Below are 10,054 nucleotides of genomic sequence, written 5' to 3' on the forward strand. Positions count from 1 at the left end.
TTTATTTCTTACCAGCTTCTCTACTTCTGTCTTACTTTGTAACATTCCTGATGTGATTTTGCGTCCATCTTTGGTCATAGTTTTACCTTTCCTTAGCTGTATTGTCATGCTGGAATTAGCCAAATGTATTTCAGTGACAAACTGTGAGAAAAACAGGTAATTTGTGTCTTTAGCAAATCTTGCATCAGTGTTGAAAAGCCTTGACTTGAAGTAAGCACTTGGTGTGAGTTTAAGAAGTCTCTTTTCATCCAGTGTATTCTGACCAGTAGGAAACTGCACAGGAAATGCCATGGCTTCCAAATGAGGAGTTCTGAAGAAGCTGACAGGATTGTTTCTTTCTGCAGGAGCCACACAATATGTGTTATCACTGAAACAGAGAATCTCTTCTGAAATGTCTACAGGCTGCAGACAACTTTCTAGAGCAAAACCTCCATTGTTCAAATCACTTTCTGGTTCCTCTGGATTTTGTTCCTCTGGTTGTTCATCACAGGATGCCATATTAATATCTTGTTCTATTTCAGACTCGTTTTCGCACAAAAGGGCATCTTTTTCATAGTTGTCAATTTCCATTAAATCTTCTTCATTATAATCATCACTTGCCATGCTGGCTTCATCACTGCTGTCATCATCAGGTAACGTTGGATCACAAAGCAATGCATCATCTCTAATAACAATATCTGTGTACTGTGGATGAATTTGTTTCAGTTTACGCAGAGCTTGAATGAGTTTAGACCAGGTGACAGTCTGGAACAGCTGATGGCCTTTGTAGCACAGTCGTCTTTTCAGCTTTATCCTCATGATCTGTGATTGGCTTCTGATCCTCGGTAAACTGTCAACTGTTTGTTGGACCTCAGATGGTACACACACCACATTACCACGTATGAGTCTCTGTCTGCCCTTTGGAAGTGGAATAATCTTAGCAAATGGTATGCATTTGGCAATCAGATGTCTCTCCAGAATGTTGAGATCACAAAGTTCAGCTGGAATATCCTGCAGTTCTAAACCATTGACAGCAGCAAGTCTTGGCATGCGTCCACTTTTGAGGGAACTGTGACACGTGTGACAGATATACTCCTTTTTTCTCTCAACGGGAAAACTGCAGTGATCATTACATGCTTCATCACACACATGAACAAATTTACCAGTTAGACACTGCTGAGCTACAGTCTGGTGTTTTGAGTAATTTTCTCTTTTGCAGATTTTCACCTGATTAGGAAAAGAAGCTTTTAGACAAACAGTACAAACATAAGATGGTGCTGATTTAATGTTTGATCTGAAACGAGATATGGCCTCATTCATTAAACTGTTATCTGGATGACACTGTAAACTTTCAGCTGGTCGATGCATCTGACGATATTTTCGTTTTATGTTCATTGCACATCTGATATTATGCATCTGTCTAAAAGAAAAACCGTTCCAATATTTTACTCTCATTCGTTCTCTCATATTCTCTTTGTGTTGTTGCTGAAATTGTCTCTCTTCTCCATAACGTTTAGTGATGTAACATTTTTTTTTCTGTCTAAATTCTACACTTTCTTTATATAGGTTAGAAACATATGACCTCATGTAAGCTTTATGTTTCTCTCTGAATTCGGCACAAGTTCTGTATATTGTTCTTATACGCTCTTTGTGCTTTTCTCGGAACACGGGAGATTCTCTGTATGTTCTTCTTATACGTTCCTTCTGCTGTTCTTTGAACATAGGAGATTGTCTATAAGATTCTTTATATGTTTTTCTCATACGTTCCTTCTGCTTTTCTCTGAATAAAGAATCTTCTTTATACATCCTTATGACACGTTCTCTTTTTCTCTCTCTAATTTTAGCACTATCTCTATAGATTTTTCTAAAATGTTCTCTCTGTTTCTCTCTATATGTAGCATTGAGTTTATACAGATTATTTTTGTACACACTCTTTTTCTTACTGTGATCAGGATCATGAGACTTTCTACTAGAATCTTTTTTCTTTGCCTTAAAGCTTTCATCAAAAGTGTACATCTGTCTTTCTTTCTTTTTCTCATTTTCCTTTCTCTGTGGTAGTTTTTCTTGGACCAACAGTCGTCTCCTAATCTTTCTCCTTTGCTGTTTATTATGCTTCAACAGTTTATGTGAGAGTTCATCTGTTGTCTTAGTTAAACAGGAGGCAGTGTTTAAATCATTCAGAGGAACAGAATCTTTTGTTACCTGAGTGTCTCTTACAGAAGATGCAGAGGTTTCTATTTCTAAATAATCAGAATTGTTCAGCTCAGCAGCTGGCTCATTTGAATAATCCACTCTGGATGACATCACTTCAGTAGCTAAAGTGTCGGCCACAGTTTTCTGTGTTTTCTCAGTGGATTTGGGGGTTTCAAATTTAGGTTCATTTAAAGCTGGTGCTGGAACAGTTGTAGCTGTTTGTCTGTTTTCATCAGCATTTCTTTGGTCAGCAGCGTTTTCACTGTGGAACTCAACAGGCTGTAGCTCATAAGTGCAGGTTGGTGCGATGCTAAACATTCGGTACAAACGTTTGATCCTGTCAATCATGTCGTTAAGACGTGTGAACTTCAACATAACTGCAGTTCCACCACTTACACTTAGCGACAATGGCATTCCTGTAGACTTACGTGGGTGAGGGTCAAAATATGCATATTCACCTGAAGTCAGCCTGGAAACTGCGATGGCTGTTCCTCCCATGACTAGCAAAGCATAGCAAATGTCTGAAGCCAAACACTGTAGTCCCTGTTCAAGGCTCGGAAGATGATCTGTACCGTCAAATGTGCCATAAAGAGCAAACTGAGACATGTCGACTTGATACTCGTGTCTGCGGCTGATGATCACAGTGGGAAGTTCATCACAGGCTAGAAACACGCTGTTCACAAACCTCTTTCTGGCATCTGAATACACGGCATGGCCTTTGTCCAACACACGGTTAAGATCTGCTCTGGTAATGAATTCATCCTCGTGTAAGAATGACAGGAAAACCAAACTGTTCGCCATGCATTGCTGATTCCGGTACTTTCCATACTTAGCATTGGCCTGGCTTCGGGATGCACAGATGCTACTCACTCGTGGACGACTTTCACTGTTTGTAACCTGTACATGAGACGGTCCTGGAGCTTCTCCATCATGCTGCGTTTGCACAGTTAGCTGGGGTTTAGTCTGGATTACCTGCTGTACTTTAGCATTTGGCACCGATGATGAGCAAACACCTCTCTTTACCACATCTGCATAAGACACTGCGGCTGTCTGAACGCTGAGCTGCACTTCTGGACTGGGAATACTTGTAACAGACACCTTTACCTGTTCACCGGTCTGAGAAAGATTTACCTGTTCCTTCTGCTTTTGCCATCTAAGCTTCTGGGACTGTGACCTTTGACCTTTCCTTGGCATTTTGTGCAAGTACAAACTGGACCTTATATGTATTTATACACAAATGTATACAAAAATCAACCTGTAAACACTGAAAAACTCCTCAAGTTTCTATTAAATGGATAAATGTAAAACTATACAAATGGTAAAGTGTTCTTATAACTGTTTAATTGATGTAAAAGGCTGACTTAAATACAAACTCAATATAAAAGTTATTGAAAGATCTTTAAAAAGTTTTATTGTAGCTTTTTCAAAAACTGTATATTATACTTTTTTTTTTTAACCAGACTGGTTAATGAATAGGTCTATACTTCTGTGAAGTAATATGCAGAATAAATCTCAACAATCAATCAACAGGCTATAATAAAACTCTTAGTTTTAAAGTAGACTTTGTGTAAATCTTTCAGATATCTAAAATCTAAAGCAAATATAAGGAGCTGTGGTGGTGTAGTGATCAGATGACAGGCGATGAGGATTCTTCAGCTGGATGTTCTGCAGCAGTCAGGAAACAGGAAGTCTGGGTTCTCAGGGCAGCCTCTAGATGACAATTGTAACTGAATACTTACACTGAGTGACAAAAAAAGGGTTTGTCCTTAAATAATAATAGTTTAAACTTGTAGTCAAATGTTATAGCCAGTGAAACAGACTTGAAAAATGTATTTGAATCTAATTTAATATTTATCTAAATAGAGCAGTCTGAATGTATATATTACAAAATAACCAGATTGTCTTATTACAAATAAACCTTTAAGAGGTGTATATTTTATATAATTTCTCAAAGTAATTGCACCTGTAAGCCAAACAGCCAATCAATGTTTATTCCAAAGTGTAATGCAAAATTAAAATGACAAATTTAGGACTGTGTAAATAGTTTCTACAGTGACTTCTACTGTACTGTATATTCAACTTCTTACTTGTAATTTCCAGTAAAATGAGTGGATATGAGAGAGTTTAACGACAGGAAAGAAGGAGCAGTGAGAGCAGAGATCTCTCAGATTTCTGAAAACAGATCGTCGAAGTTGCGGTAACTTCAATTTCCAAAAACTTGGTTTGTTGTCAACCTTGGTTTGTTGTCAAACTTGGTTTCTTGTCAAACTAGGGCTTATGCTTGTCAAAATTAGATAGAGTACATGGCGGAGAAATGATAGAAGATAGAATGGCTTGTCAAAAAAGATGGAGCAGGGAGAGGGAGAGTGATAGGACAGACTGAATTTGCTTGTTAATGGCTTGTTAATGATAGAGGGAGAGGGTTTTCTGCAGCAGGTCACCTGTAAGACAAAAAGAAAGTGGAATTAGACACACTTCCAATAAACCTGGCTTTACCGTATTTTTCAGACTATAAAGCACATTTAAAAGCCTTTAATTTTCTCAAAAATAGACAGTGCACCTTATGTATGGTTGTGCTTACTGATTTCAAACCAATTCTATGTGGTACACGGCACTCTGTCAAATGTTTTAGTATGACTTTGGTAAGCTACAAAGCAGCACCACTTGATGTATCGTCGGAGCATGGCTACCATAGTCAGCACCCTCGTAGAGTAATTCGTACTGTGCTTCAACATAATATGGTGTGTGTGTATAAGGGCCTGGCACCTGTTGAGAGCCATGCTTATGTAGCAGATTTCAAACTGATCAATCCACATTCATCAGTCCATAAATCCTGAAAAGTAAGTGTATTGTTCTGTATTTTATGTCTTACAACTGAACAATTTTGAGAGTTATTGTAAATGAGTTGAATAAAGTTTGACTTATCTGTTTTGTTTGGCTTAATGTGCCTTAGAATTTAGTGCGCCTTACAGTCCGAAAAATACAGAACATATATATCATTACACACTGAAGAGTTGTACAGTACATTATTAGATTCAACTGAATAAAAATGTTTATCATATGGTGGTGGAACATTTCTAAGGACATTTTCGCATTCTATTAACACAATAAAAACAAACAGAGTCTGTAAACCAAGATATGGTGCTATAGTAACTTACTATAAACATTATATGGTCAAGCTAAACCCACACAATGAAGTCAGAGCAGACAGTTTCAGACCACCTGCTTTAAACACTTCACATGCACTCAACTCACATGATCCTAAATGCCCAAAGGTCTCAAATTCCCGTTTCTGTGTGTACTTACCTGGTACAACAGTATATCATAATGTCTGGGGAGCAGTTAACATAAAAGTAAAAAATAATTTACTCAGTATGACTTTTGGCAAAATGAAAAATTTGGAGACAGATGACTCCTAAACAGCAGTTTCTACATTTTTTCAGTCAAATTTGGGGCATGTTTAATACACACTCCACTAAATCTACAATAAACTTAGCATGGCCGATATTAGGGCCTAATTAAAAATGTACTATGATGATAAGAGAGATCTGTAAGTCTGGAAATGTTTACATAGACTTTTCTATGATCTGATTATTCCCAAGAGCTGTGCTGACTCACTGCACTAAACTGAATCTCCTATAATGAGAAACATTTCCCAGAACTGCACCTCAGACAAACCTTTACTTACCAGACTGAGACGATCAGATCAGCAGTCTAGAGAAAGGAAACAATTCATCAGATCACTGTTTGATGATTCAGACTGTTGAGCCTCTTCACACACAATCCAATTTACTGTGACATAAATTAACTAGTAAATTTATTTAAGGCTTTATGAGCTTACTGTAGTCTAAAGAGGAGATAAATGAACTGCAGCGTCTCACATGGCTATAGCAAGTGTAATAAAAGCATTCTTTACTACAGAAATACAAAGAATAGCCACCAATATTTGTTGGCACAAGTGCAGGATATACCAAATATTTCCTACACAGAAGCTTTGTGGCTCCAACATTTTCTACAACAGGTCAGTACTAGTAAAGTGTGAAAACCAAAACTTTTAAAAATGTTAGATACAAAGTAATTATATAAATCAGAAGCAACAGAAAACCTCATCATGTCTGATATGAATATGTAAATTTTAAAATAAATATTGACATGTTACAATAGCAGAGGTGCACCATGTTTTGTAATTAAAATTAAATGTCTTAAATTTTTACACTAAAAAGTCCTCTCATTGTACCCGTTGCTAGGAATATTTATGTATTTTGCAGTGTACCTTTTTGGCAACTTTTCTATTTAATTTTAAAACACATTATATTCACCAAATAAGTGATAAACTAATTAGACACACTGGCTGTAATGTACCTAACAATGTCCACTCACACCTCTGGTTCTCTTAGTTTTTCATTATGACTTTGTGTTTTTGCCAATCAGTAAATGGAAACATATCACAAAAAGTCAGACTACTGTATGTAAGTTGCCAAATGTGCTACGCAATGCCAGGTTCATACTGCTTCAGTTACAATCACTGTTTACTTACCAGCAAAGGCAAAACCAAAGATCTCTTTCACTCTGTGTAACAAAAGACAAAGCACAAAAACACAGAATAAGACAACTCAAATCAGCATCACAGTCAATACTGCATCACTCTGTGTAGTCCAAAAGATTCAGTACACTTCTTTGTTTACCACAGCAACAAACAACTCACCTCTTTTTTCTACACCTTATTAAAGATTACGTCTTCATTAAGGTAAAATGTGGTTTCATCCATTTGTAATAAGCCACACACGTTTCTCAGTTATGTGATAGCTCTATTAGTTTGGTGCTATTAGATAACACAGTAGATTTAATAAGCAATGATTTACTACACCTAGCTCTGCACACTTTATCAAATTCTGACATCACAATTTCAAAGCATGAACAATCATAAATGAAAGCTTGGATGATATTTTTGTAGGCTTCAACATTTGAGTTCGTCTGCATTCAAATTCTGCTTCCTAAAAATATTATCACCTGCACACAGTATCATTTAATATGCTGTTGTTTTAAATATCTACATATCATATTTATAATATTAATGGTGCACTGCTGCATTTTATTTATTTGAAGGTGGACGTTTTTTATATTTCGTTAGTTTTTCACAAAGTGAGAAGTTAAACAGAACTGCAGGTGAAGGTTTTATTTAAAAAAAAAAACAACCTGCACAAACAAGTGTTTGTTAAACAGTTCTTAAAATTTAACTAAAAAACTAAAATTACCTAATTAAAAAAAACTTCTTGTTAAGAGATGTTATTATTCTTATATTATGTGTTTCATCCTCACTCTCTCTCTCCCTTCTGTTAATTAACCCACAGCACAAAAACACACCGGTACAGGCACGTGACTCTTCTTCTCCCGGCTTTCAATCAGTAGCTGTGTCCCAAAATGTCGGCTGCATCCTCCGGAGGCCGCATTTGAAGGCCGATTATGTCACAGCCAGTCGACGAAGGCTGTCTCAAATGCGGCCGACAAATGAGTCCTTCATTTCATAAACTTTTAACATATTTTTAGGCGAGAAAGTAGCGGTGTAAATTGCAAATATCTGCTTGGTTTATCAAGACATCGCATATTTGCAAAAGTGTGCCGACGTTTTCAGAGACGTCTGTCACCCACCGGCTCATGGCAAGCCGGGAGGGGGGTTCAGACCCCCGCTCTTTCGCTACTCAGGTTAAACATGATATACAAGTCACTCTGATAACTTAAAAATGTAATTGTTTGCCTTTTTCTGTGTTTTATTTGTTCTGGAGTAAATCGGTTTGGCTGAGATCAAAGTTATTAGATTATTAGATTAAATAAAGCTTTATTAATCCATCCGGTGGGTTCCTCCGGGATTTTCACATAGCTCAATAAACGTTAAACGGTCGAGAATTTACGCCAGTGTCCTGTTATATTTTAAATAGCAAGGAGCAGACGGCCGAGTTTATTAAACTCCAGCGGTGACGCAAATCTGAAGGCTAGACCGTCCAGTTTCACAGCCTTCTCGGTCCACGTAGACCGCGAAGGCCGGGTCCTCCGAAAGATGCAGCCGACGTTTTGGGACACAGCTAATGGCGGTAAAATGGCTCCTTTGAAGTTGCCGACCCTGCTGCTTCAGCAGCTAATCAGTGGTTCTAAAATGACGGCTCATTACCTTACAACCGAAAGAATGAGGCCGTTTTTAACTGACTGATTTGTGAAGAGAACTAACTTCAGCTTCCCTAACAGACTCAGAAACACTAACACACCGAATGAACCAAATACAACACAATAACTGTAATAAACAATCAAATGAACCATATTAATTTCACACTGGGCCTATAGCAGCTAGGCGTTAGCACTTAGGGCTAGCATACCAAACACTCCTTTTAAATAGTAAAATTACAACGTTTCACTAAAAAAGCAGCCATTGTGTTACTTTAACACGACTGGCTTCATAAGTCACTAACAACAACTGGGTAAATCCCTCATACAGCTTATAGACATTTCATTTCAGAAAAGAGAGACAGAGAAGCAGCGCTTACCGGTGGGGATCGAGCTGAGAGTGGACGGAGATTCAGGAGTCAGGCAGAGACGTTAAAAAAAGAGGCATTCACGGGTAGTGGGAAACTCCGCAATTACACAAAATTGGCATGGAAAACGTGAAAAATATATGTAAATTTAAATATTATTATACTAGATTTTTTTGCAACAAAAAGCAACTAGCAGAAATTTAATTCTATAAGTTTAATAAATGTTTAAAACAGGATTCTTTGAATTTGAAATAATGGTTAAAAGACATAAATAAACACAAGGTCATTATGTTAAAATGTACTTTATTATGATAGATTTATTTAACTGACTGCAGTAATAAGAACAGTCTTCTGCTGAACACCAACACCAAGGAGCTGGTGTTGGTGATCGCCTAAGCATCCTCACAGTAGGAGCTGCAGAGGTTCATCTCACTCCACTGCAGGACTCAAGAGGTTCAGGAGGTCCCTTAACCCCACTGCTATGAGACTTTTTAACAGGGACTCCTGATATGTTCATTGCACATTTGTTTCTTTTATTCTACTACATATTGGTTGTAATCATGAATTCTGAATTGCTTTAAAGCTGAAGCTGTCTGCTAAAACTAGCTGAAAAAGCTGAAAAGTTGCAGAAATTGTAAAAACTTTGCAGAAGCAAAGGAACTTTGCTAAAATGTAATAACTTCGCAGAACTGCAATATCTTAGAGGAAACATAATACTTGGCAGAAATACAATAGCATAGCAGAACTTTGCAGAAATATTGTAACTTACCAGAAACATGATAACTTCTCAAAAATACAAGAATTTAGGAGAAATAGTATAAGATAACAGAAAGAATATATTTAGCCAAAAATACTTAAACATTACAGAAACACTATGATTTAGAAAAATAGTACAACAGAGCAGAAATATTGTGATTTACCAGAGACACTGTGATGAACTATGAATATTGTAATTTTAAATTAAGACTATGTTTTAGCACAAATATTATAATTTGGCAGAAATACTATAATTTGGCAGAAATACTATGTTTCAGCACAAATACTCTGGTTTAGCACAAATATTATAACATAGCAGAAATACAATTATATAGCAGAAATGCTATATTTAGAAAGAAAAATATAATATAGTAGAAATAGTATGATTTAGCAGAAATACTGTATTTAGCACAAGTACCAAAAAGTAGCAGAAATACTATGATTTAGCAGAAATACTATGATTGAGAAGAAGTACTAAGATGTAGTAAAAGTACTTTGATTTAACAGAATTACAATTATGGAGGAGTAATACTTTAAAATGGGAGAAATAGCCTAAAGGGAAGAGTATTTGTGCCATGGAGTGTTAACAAGAATGTGAGGTC

The 10,054-nt window shown here is 36.7% G+C and overlaps 1 long non-coding RNA gene across 3 annotated transcripts; it reads right to left on the reverse strand.

Annotated features, from left to right (window-relative positions):
- Window positions 1–3,632: 3,632 nt before the first annotated feature.
- On the reverse strand, window positions 3,633–9,136 carry LOC143420511 (uncharacterized). Of its 3 annotated transcripts, none has more exons than XR_013100342.1 (4): window positions 6,710–7,321; window positions 5,861–5,886; window positions 4,260–4,613; window positions 3,633–3,882 (listed from the first exon to the last, which is right to left on the reverse strand). It is a non-coding gene; the product is annotated as an uncharacterized LOC143420511 (long non-coding RNA). The 3 variants fall into 3 exon arrangements; XR_013100341.1 differs by lacking the exon at window positions 3,633–3,882 and adding an exon at window positions 8,709–9,136 and having other exon boundaries at window positions 4,190–4,613; window positions 6,710–6,741; XR_013100340.1 differs by lacking the exon at window positions 3,633–3,882 and having other exon boundaries at window positions 4,190–4,613.
- Between the last annotated feature and the right edge of the window lie 918 nt (window positions 9,137–10,054).

The sequence above is a fragment of the Maylandia zebra genome, linkage group LG9, assembly GCF_041146795.1.
Source record: "Maylandia zebra isolate NMK-2024a linkage group LG9, Mzebra_GT3a, whole genome shotgun sequence".
Lineage (NCBI taxonomy): Eukaryota > Metazoa > Chordata > Actinopteri > Cichliformes > Cichlidae > Maylandia > Maylandia zebra.